The sequence below is a fragment of the Haplochromis burtoni genome, unplaced genomic scaffold, assembly GCF_018398535.1.
Source record: "Haplochromis burtoni strain Fernald_Lab_line unplaced genomic scaffold, NCSU_Asbu1 Contig_7, whole genome shotgun sequence".
NCBI lineage: Eukaryota > Metazoa > Chordata > Actinopteri > Cichliformes > Cichlidae > Haplochromis > Haplochromis burtoni.
In genome coordinates this window covers 2,760,395-2,774,940 of record NW_024582368.1, presented here as the reverse complement: position 1 = coordinate 2,774,940, position 14,546 = coordinate 2,760,395, and the positions used below count along the sequence as shown (strand labels likewise).

Below are 14,546 nucleotides of genomic sequence, written 5' to 3'. Positions count from 1 at the left end.
TTCAATGCATACTCTCTCACAAAACTGCCACTCAGTGGAACTGCTATCTAAATTGGGACCTCCTTGTAAACCCTAGAGATGGTTGTGAATAAAAATCCCAGTAGATCAACGGTTTCTGAAAACTCAGCCCATCACGCACCATGTCCAAATTCACTTAAATCACCTTTCTTCCACATTCTGATTATAAAACTAAAGCAGCCATGCTGCCATGTCATTGGTTGGTTGTTCGTTAACAAGGAGTTTAACAGCTGCACCTAGCAAAATAGCTGTGTGCATTTTCAAAACATCATCATTTATATTTGCGAGATGACTTCAGAGTTCTAATGTCTAAATTCTTTTTTTTTAAGATGTTTCATTGTAAAAAAAACAAAAACCTACATTTCCTCTCCTAAAAGGCTGCTTAAGTGACAAGTCAGCCAACGCACAAAGAAATCCACTCACCTCTGTCACTTCCTCTGACTGCTTCCAATGCTTCAAAGGATTCTGTAATGGCCGGTTTAAAATACAGAGTGCACTCACTTGTACTGAAATAGGTCTTTCATGTGCCAACACAGCTCTGTGGGTAACATTCATGTGACTAAAGGTACTCTTAGGAATTATCAGGATTTCTATAAAGATCTGTCTTAAACTTTAGCCAAATCTTCACCAAGGTTACAAGCAGGAACAAAGAATCTGCTTAAACTAACTGCACATCAATCATTGTATTGTTCTTGCCTAAAGAAAATACACATTTCAAAAATCACCATGTAGGCTGTAGAGAGTAAGCTAATGGACCAGCAAACCTAGAGTCCAATCAGTTGAACAAAATGTGGTGATGTGGTTTGATGCACTCTGCCTTAGAAAGTTAAAATATTATGTTTGTTATCCTCAAGAGGAATCTGCTGACCCAAGCCTTGCATAAAATATAGATGTCAGCACAATTATGAATGTATTGATTTGCATAAAGCAGGATAAGATTACAAGGTAGTCCTAATCTTAAAATGCTAAGCCGACTCCAAAAACATGACACAGACGATAAGTAGGCTAAAATGAGTCAACAAATGAGCAACAGCTATACAAATCCTGTGAGACATTTATGTGTTTATTTTGTGCAAATTATGCAACATACTTACACAGAACGAAAAGCTAACGAACTAATGATACCAATACTGAATTGAAGGGAATACAACTTTGATATGAAACACAGCATGGTGTAAAAATGGCATTTTGTGACAACAGACACTGAGCTGATCAGCGTCCCACCTGCCGATATTACAAAAACTTCAAAAACAGAACTAAATGAACTTATGGACAAAAGAATTATTGAAGAATGAAGGCCCTAATTGGACAGATAGTCTAAGTAATACATTGATTTTTGAAATGTAAATGCCAGCAGGTAAGCCTACTATTTTTAGATTTTTAGACTTAACTATTTTATACTTAAATGCAGTCAAACTAGTGGCTTCTTTTTGTGTAATTAATTATGCCCGAGGATATTGAGTAAAGACTCAATAAATTAAGTTGATTAATAAGATAATAAGTTAGCTCTAGCAGTCTCTGTCAGGACTGTGTGAGTCCAAAGTGTGAAAACAGCTAAAAATAATGACTTAATTATGGAAGGCTATTAATTCAGCTTCCCCCCCCCCCTTATTAAAGTATCACCAACAGTTGCCTGACCTATGAAAAGTGGGCCTGGTAAGAAAAAAAAAAATTGCATATGCCTTGCAAAACAATGGTGACAAACTCACAGCAGTGGAGTGCCATTAGTTTGTCACCATTGTAGCTTTAGACTCAGAGAATGTAACAGCTACATTGATGATGTATGACCTGGTGCTTTCCCACATTAATAACTAATAAGTAAACGATAAGTGAATCCATAAAAATCAGAACTATGAACAATAGCGCTTGCAGCTAAAATGATTTCTTTGGATTATTGATGGATACTGTTAGAATTTTAGAGTTAACAATGCTGTACCTTTGAAAATATTTATCCTCCATAACTGGGAAACTGGATGAAGTTGATAATGTCGCTGCATTAAACTCTAGGACGAACTGTAACCCTTAATTACCACCATAATAAGCTAGATAGCAACATTTAACTATTAAATAAAAAATGAATTCAAAAGAATTTTTCACCATTTCAAATTTATGTATCAAAATAATCATTTAATGAACAAATATACAAATATTGCATGCTAGCATGTATTTAATGGTATGTTGAGAAAGAAAAGTCTACAAGAACTACAGAAGTATTGAGAGCTAGAGCAATACATCTGTGATGTGATGCAGATGCAGATCTTTTCCTAGCTCACTGACAATTTTCCTTTTGGGGGGAGAGCACTTGTTAATTTGTAATGTAAGGTTGTACTACCTTTGTTAAAGCTGTCACTCTGTAGAGTGGACAGAGAATTGACATGTTGTACTGATGGACAAAATGTAGATAGATCATGCTCCAAGATCAATATACCAATATTTAAGTAATTCTCTAATGTACAGTAGAACAAGTGAACTGGCATATAGAACTTGGGGCAAATGTGTAGTTAAATGTATTGGGGATGGTTGTCGCAGTGCTAAAACAGTAAAATGAGGAAAGGCAGATGATATGGAACTTTGATGAGAGAAAAAATATATATCAGCACTCAGGAATTTCATGATTTTATTAAAATATATCCTGTCAAATTACATTGCTACCTCTTGGTGCAGAAATCAGATTACCTGCCAATCACCTGTACTGCACCTGTGTCTTTTGCTCATTTCCATGCTCACTACAGCGTGTCATACTTCTTCAATGCTAATGGTTTCCATCCACACTCTCTACTCATTTCATTACACCGCAGGTGGTGAAGATGAAATGAAGAGTTTACTACCTCTGATACCTGACACTGAGCTGATGATCTGATAATGGTAGTCTGGCTGTGCCATGCCCACCGTTCCTCACATGGAAATGGAGAAGTTGACAGTAAATCATAACAAAAGCATACAACCCACATTATTTCTTCTTAATCTGCAAAATAACACTGGAAGGCGAAAACACCAGGACAAAGATGAAAAGGAAGAGGAAGGCATGCTACAGTTGCTCCTGTTTCCTCTTCCTCTCCCTCTGCACTCGGACTCAAATCATTTCAGGCATCACTACCCACAGGTCTCTTATCAAATAATATTGAAATGGTTGCCCCGAGGTGTCCATTGTGCATATGAATAAAGTCATATTTGTTGAATGATAAGTACGTTTATGACAGTAATGCACTGTGGGGAAGATATTCTTTATCCTATGATGAAATCCCATTTTAATAACTCATGGTGTATTTTCACTTTGTGAAATCTGAGACACAAAAAAAGAGAAAAAGAGGTTCAGATGTTTTAAAGAGTCACGATTATATCTAGCTACACTTGAATGTGTTCTAACAAATACTCTTTTATAAAATGGATCACATGACTGCTATATGTGAAAGCTCATATGAAGCCCCATGATCACCCAATGTTGCAGTCTCACTGAGCTCAGTAGAGGGCTTTATCACCCCTACAGCTCATTCACTGTTTTGTTTTTCCCCCCTTAGCATACAATTTTACAGTTTCGGTAGATTCTCAAATATGTAATCAGTGTTGCTTCAAACGGCGGTATGCAGCTAATGTTCATGTCAGTTTGACGTGCAGCCCGTAACTTTTTGCTCACACATTTCCCATAAGACTTTAGGAGGTGGTAATATGTCAGTGTTGCAGCTTGATATGTGGAGAGAAATTAATTAAACTTTTAAACAGTTTGAGTCTTTGTAGTTATTAAAATCATTTGTGCAAACAGACAGATATGAGTCAATGTCACAGCTTTGGTCCTGCTGCTGGAAATACCCACTTGAGCATGGCATGCCTGGTCATATATATATATATATGTGTGTGTGTGTGTGTGTGTGTGTGTGTGTGTGATTTATCATCCCCCTAACAAGTTTGAACTTCTCTTTTCAGTAACATTTGCAGAAAATGACTTACATAGCTGCCTTCTGTCAAATAAAGCACATAAGCCTAGGTATTTTGTGACCTATTTTCCAAGATTTACTTCTTCAATAAGAACAAATGGCTCTGAGGACCGCAGGCATTAAGACAGTGTTGGCAATGCTCTTCATTAAAAAAAAGACTAACATTTAAAGTGGTAACAGCATCAACATATAACTAGCATTATATTACATTACACAATTTACAATAAGAAAACACATTAACCCTAAAATTACAGCCGTGACTAAAGGCCCAATATTGTTTCATATGTTAATTTCTCAAGAGCTGCAAAACTGGTGCAGTCTTATTAGTTTCAGCACCGAACACACATTTTTTTTTTCTGATGCAACCAACAAGATTAGATCATTAGTCAGTCATGGGAGTATGGCAGCGCTTGTTAATTACTGTTTTATCACACACATACACATACCGATCTGCCTGGTGTGAGCATAATTATAAAAAGGTGAAGTCTAATTGAATTCAAAAAGCTCATACAAAGTGATCTGAGCACAAAGTGCCTTAAGCTGTGTAACTGTGGACTGCTGAGTATTATAATTTAATATTGAATGAGAATGATGAGACAAAGTAAAATGGAAAGCCACCCAGCTGTCTTAAAATTCTTCATTCTTGGAAAAAACAAAGAAGCTACACCAAGTTAAGAGTGACCATGCAGTGGCGGTCTCATTTCGACTGCCACCTGTATGCACTACACCCTACGGGTTCCCCTCATTCTTCATCCTTTGTTATGAACAAGACACTTCATTACTTCTAAGGATAATTCACCACTGCCTAATTTTTCCCCTCTGGTTCACTTCAGTTACCAGAGTATTTTATAACCTCTTTACTTCTTCCTATTAATACTTAAAGAGAAGCTGCCCAGAGCTGCCTGTCCTTTATCCTAACAATAAAAATGGTATATACAATCTTGAAGTCCAAACTAGAGTAAAAGAACTCATTTCTAGCAGTATCCACCAAAGCTTCAGTGCAGAACGAGCTTAATATGTAATTTGTCCATTGAAACTACACGCAGGTTTAATGAAAACCTCGAATACAGTTCAGGGGCTTTATGGGAATTCTACAGCATCTCGTCTTAGTGGCCATTCTGAAAATTGCTGAAATCTAGACAAACTTACAGCTGTTACAGGTACTGCTCCCAACTTTTATACTGCCCGAAACAAATAATGCTTTATGTCATCTTCTGAAAAAAGGTTTAAAAATTAGAGAAAACTAATCAGCAGTGATGTTGATAATATCAAAGACACTGATAAATGAGACTGTTTCATCAGTTCACTGACTTAGATGGAATATATGATGCAACACATCTTACATATACCACAGAAACAGTTTTACAATACATAAAATATGCAATAAATGCACAACGATATCTATGTAATTACACATTTTTCCTACTCTATGATTGGTTAAGTATACAAAACCGTGTCTAGGGTGCTGAATCTTTCCATTTGCTTTTATACTACTTTCTTTATGGAGCATAACTTGCCTCTCAGGCACCTGATAAACTAATATTTTATAGATCTCTGTCATCCAATCATATATTGTTTGTTAGACATCTTATTGAAAAACAACAGAACAATTGACTTCTTCTGAAAGAAGAGATACAGAGCAAATCAAAAACACATGACCACAAGTTTGCAAGCTCACATAAAGACAATGCATGTCAAAAATGCAGGGCCAGATGTTTCATTATGCATCTGCAGTCCATTGCCTGCCTCAATTTAAACTACCAGTGGATTACAAATAAAACAACAATGCAAAGGCTAATCTGTGGCGTGCACATTTAAAGCTATGAGTACTATAGTTTAAAACAAACATCTTAACTCAAAGGCCACTTGCTAGCCTTTTCTGGACATTTTAAAAGATTTAATAATAAGACAGTAAACTGTATTGGACAGCACTGCGTCTTCACAGGGAACTTGACTTGTCATAGCAAGAACAGCTCAGGTGTTACTAATAGCAGGAATGAAGTTCACTCCATTTAAGCATCAAAGTAAGCCAAGCCACTGAAGTCACTAAAGGGAGTACAGCTGTCATTTATGTTATCAGTGACAGCTGTTTGTTTGCTGCTGTGAGAGAGGAAGAAGTCCAAGTCTGAGCAACAAAAATCAACATGAATATAGTTTTAGCACCGAATGTGTTCAAGAATGATCAAAATCAGGGTCTTAAATAATAATTTAATTCAAACTGGCTGAGCAGGCTGTGATGATGCTTTGTGAGAATGGGGTGATTAGGTCTCACAAGTAACTGGACTACAGCCATTTACAATAATATGGACTTGCACTGCTTTATACTTCTACTGTCATTCGTGCATTTTGAAAATTAGCCCTTAAAATGAATAAGTTCTGATAAAAACTGGGATTTTCAAAAAAAGGTTTCTACACTCTTGCATGAGTAGATGCTGGGATCAAGTCAGTGTCTTGTTACATTTCTGTAAAAGACTCGTGTGAGTCACTGAATAGACTCAATGAGTGAATCACGTTTTGAAGCATTATCTCCTGCAGCGCGATAGGCTCCCTCTCACACACTCAGGGGGAAGTTACTGCATGAATATTCATGGTAGAATACCGTTATTGATATGCATATGAGGCGAGATTAAAAAAGAAAGAACGGGGGGGGGAGTCAGCTAATAGAAAACTGCAGCTGTCCAATTGAGAAACTCCTCGCAATTTAAGTGATTACGGTAATCATACTCATCAACAACTGGATCACTGAAATATTTTTAAAAACACAGCCGCAGTCAGCCAAACTACAGGTCATACCTAACCACAGGCATTAGCTAATGATATATTAGTGAGAGATGCTGCTTTCAGTCAGTGTTTGAAAACTTCACCCTCCGGAGATTAGCGGTACACATCAATGGGCAGTTAAGGTAAACGACTGCGCCTTTTTAATCGATTGGGGAACATCTATAATACAGTTTTAAAAAGAAAGAAATACTAGCAGTGACATAAACACGCTCCTATTTCATGGTAAAAGAAGACCAATGCGCAGTGAAGACACTGTTCTACGCGTGCGGTGCTCCGAGGCAGTGTGGAAATTTAAAATCACAATGACAGTCATCCAAAACATAAAGAAGACGGCTTACCATGTTTCGGCTTAAGAAGTACTCAACAAAAATCCTTCCAGTGCCCGGAAAGGAGCCACCAATGCCGGCTGTCAGTGCAGCTACAGCCTCCCCCTCGCGCGGGCACATCTGCTGCCCCGATCTCTTTAACCAGTCACAGCAAGGCACAGCAACACTCCACCCGGACCGTAGCCTGGCTCCACCGCGAGATAACTGCCCCCTTTCTGTCTCTCTCTCTAGTCATGACGTGTGAACCAGGTAATCTTATTACAAGAGGTCATGAAAGGTGAGACCGGCTAAAGCACCGTTGCCCCTCCTCCCACCATATTTACTGGATATGCACCTGGCCAGCTTGGGTCAGTACTCTCTGAAAAAGACTCATCTTCAACAGGATGATAAAGGATGATGCGGAAAAACCTAACTAATTAACAAGCAACAGCAACAAAAAAGTCCCCTTAGCTTCTCATTAAGGTCAAACTAATCCATAACTTATTACATTGTGAAATGCACAGCCATTCTCTCACATAGCTAACCTGCACTTTCTGAAGGTCAACAAAAGCCATTTACTGTCAGCTGTCGATTATTTCTGAGCGAAATCTATTATTCTGCTCTGTCTGCACCAATTGGTGCTGAGAAATGACACCACTGACTGGAGGCAGTCAGCTATGATTCACCTGTCACTTTGCAACAATCGCTGGACTTTTCTTCCCTACAGCTTAACCAACAACAAAAAGCCTTCCATCAATATACTCTAATTAGCTACTGTGCCGAATAAGTCACAACTAAAGGTTGCACAGATATTCAATAAAACAGTTTCTACACAAGAGACACTGCTGTGGAGGGGGCGGGGGTCTTGTTCGCAAAGATAATGTCAATAGCGATGAAATTTTAGACAATTCTTCTAAAAATGTGAAATTATCTTTCTCAGACAGCAGATGTAATTTGGTGAGAACAGCTTGTCTCCATTTAGCAGGCGCAGAGAGGCACAATAGAGTCATAACAAAGTCAAATTACATGACAGAAACTAGTATCACAACCATCTAATTAATGGAAATTAAATTTAATACTTTTTAGTCCATGCATGATCACAGTCAAGACAGATGCTCTAAACATTTGAACAGACTGATGAAAATAGTGGACCCTCTTACCTCACAGTCCCATCCATGAGAGAAATAAAAAAAAAAAAAAGATCAAACCTACACCTGGACACCTGCATCATGTTATCCACTAAAAAAGTGTTGCCACAGTTTTGAAACATCACCAGTGAAATTATGTCAAAAATAGGGTTTTAAGAGCTTCCACATTATGAGTTTTACAGAACAGAAAGCATATCCATGCTTGACCTGTGGGAACAGAAAAAAAAAAAACCCTCAGCAAACAGGCTCATTTACTAGCATTTTGAAATTGAAACAACTTTAAACTGCATCCTTAATAAATAAATGGAATCAGATGTTCTTCAACCTTTCACAATCACAAGCCTCATTATAATGTTTCTCCTGTAATTTTGTTTGAAACTCATAAGTAGCAACTACCTTTTCAAAAGAATGCAGCTTCAGTTCTGTGTTTCATGTTTTCTGATTTTAATCTAAAAGACCCATTTTTAAATGGCACATCAGACCCATTATTAGGATTTAAGATGTGATAAGATTATTACACATGTAGTCAGCTTTTGAAATTCAAAACTGAGTTTAAAAAGCTCTAACTGGCATGTTTCCATATCAGCATGAAGAGATAATTTGAGTTAAGTCATGACTACCAGCACTCGGCAAATGGACTAAAGTTATGTAGTGCTTTTCTACTCAATTTGGGCACTAAGCGCTTTCTTACTACATGCCTGCATCAGGGGCAACTCAGGGTTCAGCAGCTTGCCCAAGGACACTTTGATATATAGACTAAGAGTGGGGCCAAGGATCTAAACCACAGACCTTCCTATTAGCAGAGGACCTACTTTAGCTCTTGAGCCACAGCCACCTAAAGAAAAGCTTTGAGCAAAAGCTCTCTTATAATCAGGGCCTGCCACAATAACTCCCCTTCTCATCTTTTCTCTGTTGCACCAAAGAAAACGAGGGGGCAGAGTTCGGGCAGGACTGTAGACACTCTTCAGAGAAGCATGATTAAGGGATATTCTGCTCTTGAGAAACGCTCTCGTCTCAGCACCCCAGTGAAGTTTTCTTAGTGAGAAATCCCCAAACTGACATCATACATATCCAGGTTTGTGTTTCTATGTGTGTTGTATGTATCATAAATGTGTATGCTTAAGTGGTTATAGTACGTCAGATAATGAGTAAATATCATGCTAACAATGTTTTTATATCTATCTATGAAGGGGCTTGAGTTGGACAAGTAATGCATAATTCATATAATAGTTCCAAAGGTTTCACCATTTGAAACCAATTATGCAGTCCCCCCCCCCCAAAAAAAAGTAAATATATAAATAAATAAATAACCAACCAGGAGCAGTTGAGTTGACTTTGAGGTGTCATGTATTCTTCTGGGAATGCTCAGAGTTGTATCAATGTTTGTGGCTTTTGCCTGTATAGCCGGGGAAGCCTGAGGGTTCCTTTATGAATGGTGCACACTGCTTATTTGTATTCAGTTGAAGTTTCAATCACTAAGCAGGCAAGCCTTCTACAGGGTAATTCCTTTTAGTGATGTTGCATTAATACAACACCTTTAGTCATTTCTTTCAAGCTGAAGAAACTGATTTTGCCAAGCAGATATAGACTGCATAAAATGACAGACAGCGGCGCTTTAATTATTCTCAATGAATGCCTTCTTTTCTCACATAGAGGAGATGCAAGAAAATACTCACTCATTCTTTTTTCCCCTTGTTTTAGGTTGAAGGTGCATTGTTTCCATACTGAATTTTGCCAACATATTAAAATGGATGTTTCCAAACTTGGATAGTTGGTGGGCAAACAATTACCCAAACACCATCTGCAGGATTATTCAGCGCTATCAATTTTGATATTCAAACAGCCAATCGGTTAACATGGAAACATGGAAAGTGCAAGAACTGATGCTTCCTTCGTACTGAGGAGTCAGCTGGTGGGGTGTGTACTTCTTTTCAAGTTATTGAATCACTTGCACAATAAATCATTTAGATAGCAGGCTCAGAGAGTGTGGTCATACTCAAATAAGCAGAAAATGAACACTATTCCTTGGAAGCCCTCTCTCAAAAATCTGTTTGATATTGCCTTACCTATTTAAGTCGTGCTCTTATAGCGTTTTCTGAATAATCTTGTTAAAGAAGCAGCTCCAGTAATGCTATGCACCTTGTAAAAGACAAGAGCATGAAGATATGGGCAGTAGAACAATTCAAGTTTCATCTCGAGTTTTTTTTTTTTTCCTTTTTTTGTAAACTTGGGACAAATTGAGCAATTCTTCTTGGTAAAGCATCATTTCCCTGGTCTGTGCGTATGCACTCAGCTGTTCAGTCCCTAAATCCTCTCTGCCTGTGAGCTCCCTTTAGGCAATCCCGTGGGAGTTTTTACATGTGCATAGATGTGCACGTGCATCTACAATTCCAGACAGAAACTCCCAAGTGTAAAACAACTGAGGAGCTCAAAATCTTAGTTCTGCATTTTAACAGCAAGTTCACATAAGCAGTGTACATGTTGTTGATTTTAGAGGCTGATGTTACCACTACAATGAGATTGCCAATAAATGAATATTTTCACTTCTTCTTATTTGTAGTGCCTGTACTGCACCAAGTTCCACAGGTGAAAAAGATGAGAAGCCTGTGGTGATGTGTGAAACCATGCGTGAAGAAAGTCTAGGGTATGATAGGGATGGCTTGCTTTTTGAGCACAGGACGGAACACTGACAAATTCTGTCTCTTCCTCTCTCAGTACATTTTCTGGAGCTATGTGAACTGGACTTCATAATGCAGTTCCCAAAAGAGCATCAACCTGCATTTACTAAGCCGCCACCCACACAACTTCAGACACTTTTTTTTTTCCCTTAAAACTTTTTAAGTTTTGGGACTTTTCTCTGCACAAGGCCTTCAACCGTGAGTGAGAAGAGTCCTATGCTAACAATTATTTAGGGAAAAAAAAATAGCACAGTTGAATTTTGAATTAGTGTGCAAGGTTGTTAGCTACACTGTAGTGCCACTGTAGTTGAATCATTGTGGAAATTGTTGGCGCTGTCCATGGTGCTGAAAGAAAGCCTTTAACTATAAGTGTAAAGGAACAAAGCACTTCCACTGTTGAGCTTTCTGCAAACACCTTCATGAGCACATGAATTCGATTGTGAATAGTTTATTATTATGACATAAACTTTTACAGTTAAGGAAGAATTACAGTACAGTTGCAGAATCCATTTAGCAAGTTCTTACTTATACTTGCCAGTCAGCTGAAAGGATCGTGGGTAGTTAGTACAATAGCAGAAATTGCTACAAGATGGGAATACAAACAAACAAACAAACAAAACAAAAAAAAACAGACAAAGGCACAAACTGGCAAACTCACATAATTCAGCTTTGGGCACTTGTTACTATTACTTCTACTCTGGCTTATTTGGACTGCAGGGTTTACACTAGCTGCCACCCAGCCCTCTATAAAAACTGAAATTGGCTGTGTGCAAATGGAAACGCTGAAGGGTGTCTGAGTCAAATAAGTGTCGAGGGACATTCATAGTTTGGCACTGACAGCTTGTGTGATATTGAGAGGTCAGAGCAACTGAGACAGCAGACAAGAAAGAGGGAGGGAGCCACAGGGAGATTGAGAGGTCAGAGAAAGCCAACAGGACTCTGACTCTCTCTCTGACTCTGTCTGTCTGTCTGTCTGTCTCTCTCTCTCTCTCTCTTTATGAGCATGAATAATACACAAATAATGAAGTGAGGCCAATACTGACACCTCAACTATCTGAAAAAAATGTAATTGCTGTTTCTTTTGTTCTTATTAAGTATATCATTCAGATGTGATTTTAATCAAATTATAAGAGTGGGGGTCGAGCTCAGAGCAAGACAACTAACTCATCAGTGCGGCACAGAATATCCACAGGCTTAACTCTGCACAGGGGGTGGATTTAAAAATAACTGTCACTACTTTGTTCAAAATACCACAGTGGGGCATCTCCTTGCTCTTCACTAAGGTGGGAAATATGCTAAGTCTAAGAATGTAAATTCAAGCTCAAAGTCTGATAAAATTAAACATTTATATGAATTTCCAATAAGTAAATACACTAAAACATATCCACAGTTAGAAGTTCTGAACATACCTGGAATCAGGTAACATTTTGTTGCCTTTTTTCTGAAACGGCTCAGAAATACTTCTTTCCATTGCAAGAAATAATTGTTGGTGTAAAAAAGGCTTTTAGCTGCCTACACTGGATGACACTAGGGAAAACAAAGTCAACCTGTCGAATGCAGCAGTTTGCTTATATAAGGCCGTATGTCTTAGAATGTAAACTTGCATTAATTCATATTTTGCTAGCTTGGGGAGACATGATATGAAGACAGCACTGAAACATCAAATCTGCATTTTAGATACACCCAGCAGGTTCAGTGTAATATTGACATTTATTCATTTTAGTTGATCTTCACCTCCACCTACTCAAGCAGGAAATTAGCTGTCGCTTACCTGCTATATGCTTAAAAATGTGGTGTCCCATTAAAATTTTGAAAAGAAAAAACAAACAACTATGCTACAGTATGAACACTCAGAAAAGCCTTTTTAGAATAGCAGAGTTGGTCTCTTCACATAAGAACAATTCTGCTAGGAGTGTATTAACTGGTTGCACCTGCAATGAAAACAATTGCAAAGTTATTTATGTAGTACTTGTAATTCTTTCTTTTATTTGCCCTGCAGCTGTGTGGGAGCAGATACTAGTAAAATATGTCTCAGATGGGTGGAAAAGCTATAGGGGTTTGATAATTGGATCACATGGGGACTATAGCACCAGAACCCAATCTGTTACCAGCAATCCCAAAAGCTTTAGAAACCAACAGAGGCATGTAATGAAAATGTTCGCCCTTACTGATTTTTTTCTTCTGTTTGTTTCGTCTCGTCTTTAGAGTAAATCTTGGCAACCAAGGGGAAAAGAACTTTTTTGACAGCTACCAGAGTTTATTACTGTTATGACCAGAGGCAATCATACCTCTAGAGAGTCCATTAGCACCTAAATGAACAGTTGATCTCTTCAAGAGACTGGCATACGCTTTCAACTTTTAAACTGGACAGAATCATATCAAGTGCTTATTATCCATCAAAACTTAACAAGTTTGGAAACTTGGATCAATTAAGTGCCAAAGTAAGCAGTTTCTGTGGACACTAATTGGTGTCAGAGCTCATCTTTTAGATGTCATGGTGTTCTTTTATCACTCCGTGAAATCAATACACGATTCAGGATGTTTTGAAGGGATATAGATAAAGGGGAGAGTAGAAACCATTATAAAAATGATTAAACAATAAATTCATTTTAAAATTCAGATTTACTGCTTTGTAAAATTACACCTTTGTTAAGCAGGATGACTGACAGATGAAAACTTTTTTCTTTTCTCCCCCCCCATTTTAAACACACTGTGTGCATGTACTGAGCTCTATTGTAAATGCAGAAAAGACTTAATATTTTGTTCCTCACTCATGTGCACAGCTTATTTTCCATTTCTTCACCTCTATGAAATTGGGAGTCTTGTTCTGCCTTTATCTCAGTTTTGTGGATTTCGATTCCTTGTGTCTGGCACTACAGATAAGATGCCTGAGATAAGGGACGTAGATGCTATCGAGAGGTAAGACTAAGATAGGGAGATGGGGCCAAGATAAAGAAGTTTGAGCCAATACAGAGAGGACAGAAGAGACAACAACAGCTCTAAAACTTTCCCTGAACAAGGCTCCTAACCTCTGCCCAGTAGGCAGAAAGCTAATTATAAATTGGATTTCTTGTATGAAATTGAATGTCTAGCAAACAGTTTCTGGCAAAAACCAGATTCAATTAAAAATTGAATCTTTTTTAAAAATCTAGACTTTACTCCAATCATCCACCAACAGAGAAGCAAGATAACCCTTTTATTTCCACCTGCAAACACACCAAACATGGCAGCAGTCGCATTTTGATGCCCGCTTTTGTCATGAGTGTGGATGTCCAGTACATGTCTGTACAAGATAGGTAGTACATAATTTATAAGATACACATAAATGCTTCTGACACTTGAAATCAGATATGGGTGACGCGGCAAGGACCCAAACTGAAGGGACAACAGAATAGTTTCAGACCAAGAGCAAACTATTTCTTCATTCATTTCTTGGGCTTCACTGAAATGAAATAAATACTTTGTCAACATTACTTGAAAATTATATTGAGTAAAAGAAAATTATAAATGCATATCCATTAAATCTTTGTGATCTTGTTTTGTTAAGATTCCAGACAATATGGATTGACAAAACCTAAAAGCCGAGTTGGAGACAACACGTATCACCACAGTGGCTGTCAGCTTTCTCTGTCAGTCTAGGCTTTCTGCTTCAAGCTCTGAGCGTGCTCACATAAACCCCCCCCC

The 14,546-nt window shown here is 38.0% G+C and overlaps 1 protein-coding gene across 8 annotated transcripts in view; it reads right to left on the bottom strand.

Moving 5' to 3' along the window:
* LOC102291985 (protocadherin-15) overlaps positions 1-14,546 on the bottom strand; it is a 209,037-nt gene that overhangs the window by 160,353 nt on the left and 34,138 nt on the right. Inside the window, exon 1 of one of the 8 annotated variants that reach the window (XM_005914100.3) lies at positions 7,070-7,355. The exons of the other annotated variants lie outside the window; for them this stretch is intronic. The gene's annotated coding sequence lies outside the window, so the exon portion shown is untranslated. Of the gene's footprint in view, positions 1-7,069; positions 7,356-14,546 lie in introns of those variants that run through there. 8 annotated transcript variants of the gene reach the window in all.